Consider the following 15,216-nt stretch of genomic DNA (forward strand, 5'->3'; position numbering starts at 1 on the left):
TTTGAATTTGTTCCCATAGCTCGAGAGGAAGGAGGGCTTTTGTATCACACAAGGCCACGAGACCAGTATCGTCATTACCTTGAATATAACTAGTCCAGCGCCATAAGGTGAATCGGTAGGGTGGGGCATTCCCTGGGTGACCTTGAACAATTGCCATTGGTCCCATGGAGTGGAAGGCAGCCGTGGCGACCTTGAGTATAACTAGACAAAACGTGTAACCAGCTACTGGAAATTCTTACCAGCGTCTTTTTGATAAGGTCGTTATCTTGGCTGAAAACACACTGTCTACTGCTAAGGTTCTGGTAGATTATTGTTTTAAGTGGCGCTAGTACTTCTTGTTGCTTCTGTTAGCCGATAACTGCCTCCTTATCGGAGCTCATAATGCACCAATGCTAGTTTGTTAGTTTCACGCAGCATGAACCATTTGCACACTTAATCGTAATGATATGAAATGAGTCATTTTATTTTCACATCAAAGGATTATTTTTATACATGGCTTCATACTAATTATTTACAAGTGTTTTTAAGTTATACAGATGTGATCCTTCTAGGCGACAGAAGGAGTCCTCATGGAGAAACTTTTTCCGTTTCTTTCCAGAATTTTACCTTGTTGCCTGCCAGACACTTTCTGCCATTGGATAAGTGATCAAAAGTTTTGGTTTTAGCACTACACACTCCTTTCTGTTCTATAGACAACCTTAATGTAGCGTAATGAATGTCTTTTTCTTCTGGTATTTTAATTAAGTACATCTTTCACCCTTTTCAACTGCAGTGGATTATTTACAACAAACTTATCATGGAATAAATATAGTGTGGTGTAATAGCCAAAGGGCCTAATTCCTTAGACAGATGTCTACAAGATGATCATGGCTGTTATAAAAATCCAAGATTTATAGTAATTACAGCTGCTCGTGGTCTCGCGGTAGCGTTCTCGCTTCCAGAGCACGGGGTCCCGGGTTCGATTCCCGGCGAAGTCAGGGATTTTTCCCTGTCTCGAGATGAGTGGGTGTTGCTGTGTCGTCTTCATCATCATCATTCATCCCCATTTCGGTAGGAGGAAGGCAATGGCAAACCACCTCCACTAGGACCTTGCCTAATACCGCTGTGTTGGTCTCCCGCATACTTCCCCTACGCTCTGTCACGGAGTATCGGACTTTATCATCAGCACTTGGAGTTACGGAAACTTTCGATAACACTTTATTCTCGGTAAGTTTGAGCCAGTTTCCGCATATGAGGTTTGTTAATCATGTTTTCGACAACTGTACATTGCATTACTACAGTGCCAGAGTTCTGTGTTGTTCAGAGTCGGCTCGGTATGTAACAATAATTTTATATGTTCGCGTGATGCACTACAAAACTACGTTGATCTACAGGGCTACCTTTCTTTGGAAGTTCTCACTCTGAAGAGATAATGCGTAGTTAGTCTTTGTTTGAACATTACAGCAAAGTTAATATGAAATTATTTCTGAGCTATGTTATAATATCAGTTGTGAAATTTGTGACCAGTGAACTAAGGACAAAAAGAGTAAAGACCAAGAATACAGTATTAATCTTTAGTTTTATCAGAAAAAACAACTAAGACCAATAATAGCTTTATCAAGGTTTTGAAATGGAAGCCAAGCTGAGATGGTAATGCCATACTGAAGATACGCTGTAGTTATATAATGTCCGTCCTTAGAGCAGTACAACATATCTAGGAAAATTAGAGACTATCAGTGAACCGCAATGAAACACTAATAACTTATCTGTGCTGACCATTATGGGTGGGAGTTCCAGCAAGGATACGAAGATTTTTGACTGCAGCAATAACGCTAGTTTCATTTTCCAGAAGCAATTTATTACGTGAATGTAAATTTTGATGAGAACCATTGAAGAAAGTATTTTACTGGACATGAATTCCAAGACTGAAACATTGCAGAACTACTACTGGTAAATGGAAGTAAAAATACAGGCCGAAGATCGTCAAGCTGGAGTTCGAAAAAAGAAAAATGACAAGTAGAAAAGAGATTTTTAAATTAATGGCTTTTTGTGTTACTGGCTTTTGAAAGTAGAAAAAGAGTAGATCATGTAAAAATTGTGAGTGAAACAATGGCGGAAGGGGGTATCACATATGAAGCAAGCTGTAGATGATGCAGAAGAAATAAACATTCTCGACATAGATTAAGTGTTAAGATCAATTGCAGTACAAATACGAGAAAAACTTGAAGTTAGTATTGATCTCCTAAAATCGTAACTGAAACTGGAAACAAAATCAGATAGTAAACGGATTACAGTATTTTAAGTAAACAATTTCACAGCCAAGTTTTACAAGTAAAAATAATATTTCGGCAGCAGAATAAATACAAACAGTAGTAAAGTCAGTCTTCTTTTGAACAAGAACATCTCCTTGAGGGCATTTGTAGTGTATGTCTTGCAGGGGAGACCTCTGTAGACTCAGCTTCATCAACCATGAGCTACCTATTGCGGAATATAGTAAAATTTTGGACTACACACGTAAAACGGTGGTGAGAAAAATATTTCATAATAAATGTGAAGTAAAAGCAGACTTGTATGTTGAAATTGTTTGTGGAGCAAGAAAGAATAGTATCTTCATGGTAATCATATTCACAATAATAAGACTTTGCCTGTGTACTTTTTGTAAGAATCTTGGCTTCGATAATGATGTGACAAAGACAGAAAGTGGAATGTGGAAAGGTGAGTGTGAAATTAGTTATGCTTGCAACATGCTTAGGTTTAGATTTACACAAAACTCAACTAAAAGAAAGTTTAGATGTTTTTCTTCTCTGTATGTCGTGAAACTAATGTACAGGCAAATGAGGAAGCTCAGATTAGCTATTACAACAATGACAATGTTTGAAGGAGATGTCGGACAGGAAAGTGTACAAAAGGAACATTAATACAGAAACCCCCAGAGGATCACAAGCTGGTTTGTGAAGTGGGGTAATGAATCCAGGGCTTCAATGCTCATACATTATCATTTCATATATTTTCTTTGCCATGCTACATGCTTTCTGGAACTCATCTGTTTAACCCACCACAATTAGCCTCTACTCTCAGCTTGTCATCTTCTTTTTGTATAGAAATCATTTTGTAGATATATATATAGCGTTAATTTTATTATAATAATATCACAATGTCAGGAAAAAATTGCTCTTTAATGATATCTAACGAAAGTGAAAATCTTCTTGAATGCTGAAAGACATAATACTTGTTATTGTCTATATTCATAACATTTTTATACGAAATGACGTTAACTGCATTTTGAATTTCTAGTCTACCTGAATTTCAGGAAGTTCATGTGAAAAAATTTGGTTGTCTGGGGAAACTTACATGTTCGTTTCAAACAAAACGTACACTTAATCTAGTTTCCTTATGCAAAGATGTCATATGTTGTAATTTTGCTTTGTTGAAACAGATGAAGATAACTGCAGATGTTTTGTTATTATTTCAGTGGATTAATGTTTTCTTGTCATTATAGTTTGCTGTTATTAGTAATGTGAAAACAAATGAAGAAATAGCGAAAGAATGTGTTGGAAATGGAAATATTAAACGTTATTTGTGTACATGGGGAGGTTTGAAGAATCACTTGCTATGTGAAGTCTTTCCTGCTGGAAAAATGTACTGCAGTGTCAGGGTTAATGAATTATATTCAGAGCACTTTTCCGTTTGACGTACTATGATTTTATTGAGTTATGTGGAAGCATTGGAGAAGTATTTTATGGTATTTTAGGTGTTATGGTGAGGGTTATGAACGGAGATGAAGAACTAATGGAGATTTTGTGATATATTGAGTGACGTATATGGGAATTATGATGAGGTTAGGATGATGTACTAGAGATTAACTGATGTTCTGTGTTGTGATTTATTTTACTCTCACTTGTGACAATGTACCAAATATGGTTTTGGAAGATGATGAGGTTACATTATACATTGAAATAAAATTTTCGTCTGTGGTTATCTCGATTGTCTTTATGAGATGATTGTAATGGTTCTGATGTACTTGTGGCTTGAGAATTTCTGGTTGTAACTTCATTATGATGACATAGTACTGGGATGAGAAAAATACGAAGATGATTTCTTCGAAGTACTAAATATAGCGTGGTAGCTGATTATAAAAAGACAAAATCTGATGATAAATTGTGAAATGTTTGACATATGGAGTGTGATGCTGAACATAGACAAAAATGGGGCATTATTCAATAGTAAATAAAATGGGTGTTCTTGTTGAAAAAATATTAAGACTCTTTCATGGTTCCAGCATAAGTGAAGTAAACAGAGCGCACCAGGCTGTTACATGTTACACTTTTAATAATTCAGTGAGCTTATTTAAAAGTTATGTTATTAGGAGATTAGGAATTTCTGTGCTTTTTCAATATTGCTGCATATAGTATGTTCAGTTTTACAGGTTAGAGGATGAAGTCAGTGTTTTTGAAGTAAAGATCCTCTTTGAATATCTTTTTTGACTGAAGAAAATGAAATACTGTTCGTAATACATAATTTTTTGAACATATTTAGTTTATTTTATCACAAAATGTGAAGTAAAGATGGTTGACAGTTTGGGAAAGGAAAAGAAAGATTTACATCCATGCTGTTTGTTGACAGTTGCTGGAAAAGAAAGAAAAAGGAATTAATTCATGTCATTTATTATGTTTTTATAAATACATTTGCGTTTCATTTGTCACAAAACAAGGAGTTCACAAATCCTTACAACATAGCCCATTGTGGGCTGAATTAGGTTGGTAGACCACTACACTATTTGGTGAAAAGTGCCTACCCCAGCTGAGTGATTTCATTTTTTCTTCCTTCAGTCACTCTATTCGTCTCCGAGAAACCAAAGGGTTCACCCGCATGAGTCGCGCCGTCTAGCAGCTTTTGCTACCGTGTGGCTCAGTGTTTATGCTCACCTCTTATGAAGACCATCGCTACATCACTGCCAGCTGGTGGATTAGGGCAGCCCCGTCGCTACTTGGCAGAGCTATAATACATAAACTGCTATTAATGAGTGCGACTAATAATTGCAATTCTGGCAACGGAAAAATGTAGAAGTCTCAGCGTAAGCATCTAAAATTAATTCAGTCAGTGCACTACATTCACTTCTGCTGTAAACTGGAAGCTCATGAACTGCAACTTGGCGCGAAGTTTTTCAGTTTAGAACCTGTACTTGGACAGTCACGCTTGGAAAAACTCCCTCTTACAGACTGCAAGCAGGATTCATGAGAAGTTCGGATAAAACTCGCGACTTTATAGCCGTTCAGACAGCTCCCCTCTCGGAACACTCACGAAAATGTATTGCATTGTACGATCTTACAAGATATGTTATATACGCCCTAGCCTCACCTTACACTAGTAACCCCACTGTACACTAGTGGAATTTTCTATTACAACAGTTACGCTGTACAGTCTGCATTATATGTAGATGTGTGAAAAAGAGCACGCTGATGTACAAGTTTACAATTTAACAATACTCCCGTTTCGATGACTTTCGTGATAATTTCGTTACCTATTTTATTCATCAGCTTCTAATTCGGCGTCAGGAACTAAATGTACCCCTTCCAGACGTTCCCACCTCAGTAATTTATGAGATAGTCACCAGTAACTCAATATTGAACCTCTGCATTAGCAACTAACCTCCTGCAACGTAGAAGTTTAATACTTTTATCTTTGATAGCAATAACCAAGTTCGTATTAACACCAATATTCTTGACAATCACTGACTTGAGACTTAAACGCATTTCGTTGTCTTTATTATTAATGCGTATTTTGTCCTGTACTTGTGGTGTTTGTCTACCAGTATTTCGGAAAATGACGCATCCCATCAGCACCGTTAATGTCAGCGTTGTTTTATTGGTAGAATTTCAAAGTGTTTTAAAGCGCCCGATCCATAATTTCATACGTATTTATTATTGACTTATCGGTTTCCTGTTTATTGAAGAAAGTGAAAAGCCACTTTATTGTGCATTCAAATATCTTTCTTTCGTGTCTTAGTAATTATAAAGTGATCAAGTTACACATTTTTCCTCTTTTATAGTGGGTTTATCTCACGCTGCTTTTATTGTACTTAAAATATGTTGCAGCTGCTTTTCTTGGTCAAATACTATCCATTCATTAAATAATGAGGCTGCCAGTCATATGTTTTAAATTACTTGAAAATCCATGAGTCTTCCTCACTGTTCTTTATATTTTAAGTGCACTTGTGTGTTTAATAAATAATTTAAATAAGTACCCTGATTTCTTTGATCAACTGGGGTAAACTTGTTTTCGCATCTCTGGTGTATTCTTCAAATTTGGTGGCTAACAGCCTAAACTAAATCTTACTATAAGTCCATAAATCCATTTGAGACATTGCATGGTACGTTCTACTCGGGATTATGAACAGATCCTCCGTTTACCAACATTTTTGTGAAGCTATGCTTTGACGAAACCGTCGATTAACAGTGTAGCCGACATTACACCAACATTTGCCACAGCACCTGGAGATTTCCAATGGCTGTATCTGTTGACACTTGACCCATTCCTGTCCATATTTTCCGTACCTTTGCTCCAAAATCACATCTTCTCTGTGACAATTATTTCCATGATACGTTGAGGTTTTCGCGTTAATCTATGCAACATCAGATACTTAGCCACCCTCATTATGTTCGGCTACGCGCAGTAAAGATTTCTGCGTAAGTTTAAGTCTGATTGACGTAACTCTTCTACAATTACAAGCATTTGTAACACACATGCATTAACCTCCGAAACTAGTGTACGTCTCAAAACTTTTTATTGTCATCTTGTACTGTTAGCAAGTGGTGTTCTTGTCTTTTCGCCGCTCGCCATGACGGATTGCAGAGAGCGGCCGCTGTTTACTTTCGCGAAAGGAGGCGGTGCCTCATCCATAGTCATGAAGTGTGCCTTCTGATTTGCCTTTGCCTCCGTCACGGTACAGCTCGGAGAATAATTATTTCCAGCCTACAATAACTCATCTCATCTGATTAATGTTACAGAGAAAACACTGCTTGTACTAATGAGAAACTGTAACTCGCGTTTGATATTCAAATGTATCCAAGTACCGTGTAAAACATTCAGAAACGATTTCAGTTATTTAGTATCGCACTGCTACTTATGATGAAAGGGAGTACGGTAACTTTTACTACAGAACCGGAGTATACGTATGTTTTTGGTAAAAGGTTTTTCCGCTGAAAATTTAATGTCAATAATTCTATCCCAGAACATATTACAAACATGTAATGTTATATTAGCTGCAGTTCTCCTGCGTAATTTGTTCACGACTTTGTAAATATGCGTTGCCCTTACACATTTTCTATTAGTATTCTAACAAGGTCTGGCCATGAATAGAAGTTGTTACTTTATTTAAATGAGGTGTGTTTCTTCATTAATCGTGGTCTCTCCTTTCCAAAAGTATTCGACGAGGATTCTCTCAGTTCTCAACAGAGTTGAATTTTTTTTTTTTTTTTTTTTTTTTTTGCTGTTCTTTATGACTGTGAATTATCCTGTGCTGAATATTCATAGTTATCTTCTAGTTATGTCTTCAGCCATCAAATTGGATAGCAGCAGTTCGCCATGTATTTCTGTCTTCGGCCTTCCTCTTAGGAGTAGTGTACATTATGTGATCGAAAGTATCCGGACACTCCCAAAAACATGCTTTTTTCACATTAGGTGCATTTTGCTGCCACCTACTGCGGGTAACTCCATATCAGTGACCTCAGTAGTCATTAGACATCGTGAGAGAGCAAAATGAGGCGCTCTGCGGAAGTCACGAACTTCGAACGTGGTCCGGTGATTGGGTGTCACTTGTGTCATACGTCTGTAAGCGAGATTCGCACTCTCCTAAACATCCCTAGGTCCACTGTTTCAGATGTGATAGTGAAATACAAACGTGAAGGGACACGTACAGCACAAAAGCGTATAGGCCGACCTCGTCTGTTCACTGACACAGACCTCAGACAGTTGAAGAGGGTCGTGATGTATAATAGTCAGACGTCTATCCAAACCATTACACAGGAATTCCAAACTGCATCAGGATCCACCGTAAGTACTATGACATTTAGGAAGGAGGTGAGAAAACTTGGATTTCATGGACGAGCGGGTGCTCATAAACCACACATCACACCGGTAATTGACAAACGATGCTTCGCTTGGTGTAAGGAGAGTAAACATTGGACGATTGAACATCGGAAAAACATTGTGTGGAGTAACGAATCTCGGTAGACAATGTGGCAATCCTATGGCAGTGTGTGGGTATGGCGAATGCCTGGTGAACGTCATCTGCCAGTGTGTGTAGTGCCAACAGTAAAATTCGGAGGTGGTGGTGTTATGGTGTGGTCGTGTTTTTCGTGGAGGGGGCTTGCATCCCTTGTTGTTTTGCGTGGCACTGTCACAGCACAGGCCTGCAGTGATGTTTTAAGCACGTTCTTGCTTCTCACTGTTGAAGAGCAATTCGAGGAGGGCTATAGCATCTTTCAACACGATCGAGCACCTGTTGATAATGCACGGCCTGTGGCGGAGTGGTTCAAGACAATAACATCCCTGTAATGGACTGGCCTGCCGAGTTCTGACCCGAATCCTATAGAACACCTTTGGGATGTATTGTAACGCCGACTTCGTGCCAGACCTCACCGACCGACTTCGATACCTCTCTCAAGTGCAGCACTCCGTGAAGAATTTGCTGCCATTCCCCAAGAAACCTTCCAGCACCTGATTGAAAGTATGCCTGCGAGAATGGAACCTGTCATCAAGGCTAAGGGTGGGCCAAAACTATTGAATTCCAGCATTACCGATGGTGGAAGGGGTGAGGGGACGGGGAGGGGGGGCACGAACTTGTAAGTCATTTTCAGCCTGGTGTTCGGATAGTTTTGATCACATAGTGTAGGTGGTGCAGCTGGTATACTCCACTATCTAGTTGATGTATTCCAGTCTCGGTCTGCCTCTTGCATTTTTTCCTTTTACAACTCCTTTAGTAATACGTTTAATGCTACCACCAGCAGATGGTCGACCCGTGTGTTGTGCTTTCTGAGTTTCATTACTTTCAGGAGACAAGGATTTTCTAGCTACACTCTGTGGAGCAACTCTTCGTTTGATGTCTCGTCTACGCAGGAAATCTTGAACATTCTGCGATAGCACCACAACTCGAAGGCTGTTATTTTATGTTTATTCTGCTTCTCCGACCGTCCATATTTCACTTGCGTCCAGCAGTACACTCGAAAAGAGACGTCTTTATAAGGTTTTTCCTGAGATGTTTATCTGTTGCTATAAGCGGCTTCCACCTGGTGGATTCGGCGTGCAATATCCTTCCTTGACCTTCCGTCTGACGTAATGGTACTCCCTACGTACGCAAAAGATCCGACGGTTTCCAGTCGCTCATTTTTAAGTGAGGATCGGGTAACGATGTTTTGTCTCCTCACCACTAAGACTTTTGTTTTGCCCTTATTAACTTCCGTTTTATATGAAGAGCTAAGGGTGCTTTCCATCTACATCTTTGCTTAAGACTTCAAAACAATCAGCAGACCTCAGCATGTCTGTTTTGTTGCAATCAATTTTAATTATTCCTATAGCTTCTTGTTTCTCTCTAGCTTCGTCTATTCCCCTATGAATGTATCCACTGAACAAGATAGGAGAGAACGAGTAGCCCTGTCGTGCACCCTACTTAACAGTAAGTTCTTCTTGATGTCTCCCCCGCTTCATCACAGGCACCTCTTCTCTCTACAGTCTCTACATTACTCTTCTGTCTTTATACTTTATGCCATTCTCTCGCAGCATCTTAAAGAGCTGTCGCCAGTCTTAGTTCTAATAACGAAAAAATGGTTGAAATTGGCCATATCATTTCGTTTAACGGGTTAAGCGCATTCAAATTGCAGCATCAATGATGATGTTTCTTGGAAGTACGAAAATGTGATACATTACTTGTACTACTGGTATTAAGTTGACGTCCGTCTCCGTCAGTGAGTGGTCAGCGTGGCTGATTGCTATGCGTAAGACCACGGTTCAATTCCAGAGACTGCCAGGGAGATCCCCATGGTGGGAGGACTGGAACAGGGTGCCCTCAACCAGTTGAGGAGTTACTTGAATGACAACGGCCTGGAGAGCAGTATGCTGGCCCTAATTCCCTCCATGCCGCAGTCAAATGACGTCACTGGATCAGGATGACACGGCGGCCGATAGGCCTCGACTGGCCTGTCTGCGGCCAGAACGGTGCAGCGGTAACTTGATGTCTGTAACATGTGCCCTCCCCTAATGATAACACTGTGGAAAAAATTGAAAATTTGTGGTAAGATCTTACGGGACCAAACTGCTACGGTCATCAGTCCCTAACCTTACACACTACTTAATCTAACTTAAACTAGCTCACACTAAGGACAACACATACACCTATGCCCGAGGGAGGACTCGAACCTCCTACGAAGGGAGCCGGATGGACCGTGACAAGACGCCTGAGACCGCGCAGTTACCCCGCGCAGCGATAACATTGTGTTAGGCGTTGTGTACTCCTCACAGGTTCAATAAAATACTGACATCAGTAGATGCACACACATCCCAGAGATTCTCTTTGTTAGCTTAGCTTACGTTGCATTAAAGTAAAGTGTACTGTAATTTACACAAAAAAGCGATATATTTAGTGGCGTTGGTGATGCACAGCTTCCAGTACCGGAAAAAAAGGGATGACCGCCAAGAAGATGCAACACGATCTCATTTGAAACAAATGTTTTGTACCTCCGTCGTAAGTTGATTTGGAAAGTATCTTTTTTGTTTCTTCGTGTTCGGACACCTGTGTCTATTTTCCAACCATCTGTACCGTAAGTTTGACAAATACAGGCAATATCCTGTGTACAAAAACTGCCCTTGCAGTGACGATCAAAGCTGCACTATGGCTGACTCAGAAACACTGAATACACCACGTAGGACTGATATTAGAATTCACCGATGTGGTGTACTTACTACTGATGAATCGGCCATAATGACGCTTTGCTCATCACTGCAGGGGCAGTTTTTGTACACAGGCTACCACCTGTATTTGTCACATTTACGAAACGGATGGTATGAAAATGGACGCAGGTGTCCGAAACTAGGCACCATCAAGAAATAAAAATGTACTTCTCAGTGGAACGTATGTCGGATATAGTACCGTTTATTTCGATTATAATACAGTTGCTGACCTATTTGTCACCTGGAGCGCGCAGAATGTTCGTACGATCTAATTTACTCTAAAGAAACATGGTCGTATTATAGTTTCTTACAAATGGCTTTTTTTCCGACGTTATCCCGTCCTGATGGATCCGTGTGCTTCAAGCGTTAATTCTTGTTCGGACTTAGATTATGGCGAACACGTATGGAAATAATTATAACTGGTGTCATCAAAATTACTTATTTTGCATTGAACCACCTCCTGTTAGGACAGCTATAAACGGTTCTAAATTTGTAATGGAAAAATTTTACTGCGATAGAGTGTAAGACGAAATAACGGTCGAATACAATATTCATTTATCGCAAAAAGAAGATGTAGATTAATCTACGAATATTTGCTCTGATGCGAACGCGTTTGGTTATTGACACAGAAGTGACTGGTGGTGCGTGCTTAAATATTAATTAATTTACGCTTCTGTGTAACGTCAATGAATCTCCCTGCCATTATGAAATATATACATGAAAATATTAAAAAGCAGTCAGAAAAATGTACGATAAATTAATTTGGAGGTTCGGCAGAAACGTAAAGGTCATTTGCAGTATGCCGATTACATACTCAGGTTCGCTAATTTTAGCTGCTTCTCAAGGCAGCAAGTTTAAAAAATATCACTGTATCACAAATAATAATCTGTTGTAAAGATATATACGACCAAACTGAAAAATTTACACTGAAGCGGAGTTCACGTTTTAATGGAACTTCATGACGTTAAAATTCCATCTGGAAGTCGTACCAGAAACGTTAATCTTCTTGAAAACTAAGTCGTCTGTCAATGCATTACGACTCTCGTCATAGTTTCGATCTTCCAACGCCATATACTTTCTCCATCACAGCTTGGTGGACTAGCGTCATCTGCTAAAAGTATAGGTCTGCTTTCGAGTCCCGTTCCGAACAATGTTCTAATTTATCTGAGACGTTCCCAAAATAGTTTATTGTCATGGGTAGATATGTCGACGACATTTGACTCTTATTTGATGGCGCAACAGATGAGAGTATTGTTATGCATTTATAACTCAACAGATTAAATAATAAGATTAAGTTCATAATGGAGGCAGAAACCAACAAACCATTTCGTTCTTGAATTTAAAAACTACCAACTAAGAACATCTTAGAACTGTAAACACGGAACAATATTATTAGGAAATTGGTCGGTAGTTCCTGGGGTGCAGATTCATCAACTCCACGAACAGCAGCGACATCAATAGGCTACACCACTACAGAATACTGTGCTCCTGTCTGGCAGAGAAGTCACCATATCAACATGGTAGATATGCAGCTCCGCGATACCTTGCGCATTATCACTGGGACATTAAAATCTACCCCAATACCATGGCACTCCATCGCCGCCAACATAGCAGCGTCAAAACTAAGACGGCAAAAAACATCTATTAAAGAATGGAAAAAAATAACAGAAATAGATGACGCAAAATGCCTACATTAGAAATTTTCCAAATCACCGACTGAAGTCACGAAACTCCATTCGGAATAACAGATACATAAGAGGAGAGGATAGCTCCAGCTTACAGACGCTTGGAAAAAGGTATCGGAGAACTCAGTGGGTAATTATCACTTTTAACTGACCCCTCAAAAGCACTAAAAGCGTTCGACTTAGCCAGGAAAAACTGGGATAAGCTCAACCGTACCCGAAGTGGCCACACTAGATGCAAGGCCACGCTGTATATATGGGGATTCGTAGATAACGCAAGCTGTGACTGTGGAGCACCTGAGCAAACCCTGGACTACATCACAAAAATGAACCCTGCTAGGAAATTCAGTGGATCAGAAGAGGACTTCATAGAAGCCACACCTCGAGCTATGAAGTGGATCCAGGACCTGGACCTTGATGTGTAACCAATAGCTTCTAGTCTCTCATGATACATGTCACATTTCCGTATATCATATCACATTGACCACTTGCATGTATAAGAAATATTTTACTCACTAGTTCATTATTTTAAATATATTTACATGTATATTATTTTGCATCGTAATGACAATTTTTGTACATATGCTGCTAGCATGTCATACGAAAAAAAAAGGGTCTGAACATGCATTCGACCCATGTTGTAAATCCACCACAACCGACGTAATAATTCACGACCAGTCATATCACCAGAGGGCACTTACACGTGCATTTTTTCACACTGTGCTAAACTATTGGACAGTCTAACAGTGGACAAGGAAAAAATTAAACAGGAACTAAACATTCACCGAAACGTGGCTAAAACTAAAGGTTTTCTTATGTAAATCGTGATAATTGTCTAAGAGCTCTCGCATCGTGTCCCGTCAAACATTGCTCTACCAGAAATCCGAAGACAGCAGACAACAATCCAGGAATGGAAAAAAATCAATCACCCGCACATGGAAAGGCACCAATTAATATGGCCTTGCCATAACCGGGTGATTTATTTCTTTCCACTCCTGGAAACACTGTGGAAATTTCCTGAAATCAAGATCGCCAATATGGAAAGACCGAATACTTGCCCAAAGAACTACTTATGACAGCTATAAATCCTGAAAAACTAAGTGGAATAACAGTGACGTTAACCGCGGCAACAAAGAAGACCCCAACCAACAACTCCCATTAAGGCCACTTCCCCGCAAATATAGTGTCAATTAAACTGTGTAAAAAATCCATGATGCACAAGGAGGATAAGGAGAAGATTAGTGTTTAACGTACTGTCGACAGCGAGGTCATTGGAGACGGGGATTTAGAGAAATCACGAAAAACCTGAATCGGGATGCCACGACGCCGCTTTGAACTGTTGTCCTCCCGCTTGCGAGTCCAGTATCCTAACCAAAGCGCTACCGCGCTGGATGTGATCTACTAGTGGGGAACCACCGACAAACCTACGTGTGACTGTGAAACTGATGAACAGACGTTGCGACATGTAGTAAAACTTTGCCCGTTGCGCCGATTGTCTGGAATGTGGAGGGATTTTGTCGAGGCCAGCCAGGTTGCTATTGAGTGGCGGTCTCGTTTGGATTTAAATTTATTGTGAATTAAGGCTGCCTTTCTACCAAAACTATGCTCTCATATGTAAATTAAATGTACTAGTGTTTGTTGTAATACTGTAGCTATGTCACATTCTAACATACTGTATAATTACACAACTGGCCATTAAAATTGCTGCACCAAGAAGAAATGCAGATGATAAACGGGTATTCATTGGACAAATATATTGTGCTGGAATTGACATGTGTTTACATTTTCACGCAGCTTGGGTGCATAGATCCTGAGAAATCAGTACCCAGAACAACCACCTCTGGCCGTAATAAAGGCCTTGATACTGCTGGGCATTGAGACAAACAGAGCTTGGATGGCGCGTACAGGTACAGCTGCACATGCAGCTTCAACACGATACCACAGTTCATCAAGAGTAGTGACTGGCGTATTGTGACGAGCCAGTTGCTCGGCCACCACTGACCAGACGTTTTCAATTGGTGAGAGATCTGGAGAATATGCTGGCCAGGGCAGCAGTCGAACATTTTCTGTATCCAGAAAGGTCCGTACAGGACCTGCAACATGCGGTCATGTATTATCTTGCTGAAATGTAGGGTGTCACAGGGATCGAATGAAGGGTACAGTCACGGGTCGTAACACATCTGAAATGTAACGTCCTCTGCTCAAAGTGCCGTCAGTGCGAACAAGAGGTGACCGAGACGTGTAACCAATGAAACCCCATACCATCACGACGGGTGATACGCCAGTATGGCGATGACGAATACACGCTTCAAAAAAATGTTCAAAATGTGTGTGAAATCTTATGGGACTTAACTGCTAAGATCATCAGTCCCTAAGCTTACACACTAATTAATCTAAATTATCCTAAGGACAAACACACACACCCATGCCCGAGGGAGGACTCGAACCTCCGCCGGGACCAGGCGCACAGTCCGTGATTGCAGTACACGCTTCCAATGTGCGTTCACCGCGATGTTGCCAAACACGGATGCGACCATCATGATGCTGTAAAAAGAACCTGGATTGATCCGAAAAATTGACGTTTTGCCATTCGTGCACCGAGGTTCGTCGT

This window comes from Schistocerca piceifrons, chromosome 2 (genome assembly GCF_021461385.2).
Source record: "Schistocerca piceifrons isolate TAMUIC-IGC-003096 chromosome 2, iqSchPice1.1, whole genome shotgun sequence".
Taxonomy (NCBI): domain Eukaryota; kingdom Metazoa; phylum Arthropoda; class Insecta; order Orthoptera; family Acrididae; genus Schistocerca; species Schistocerca piceifrons.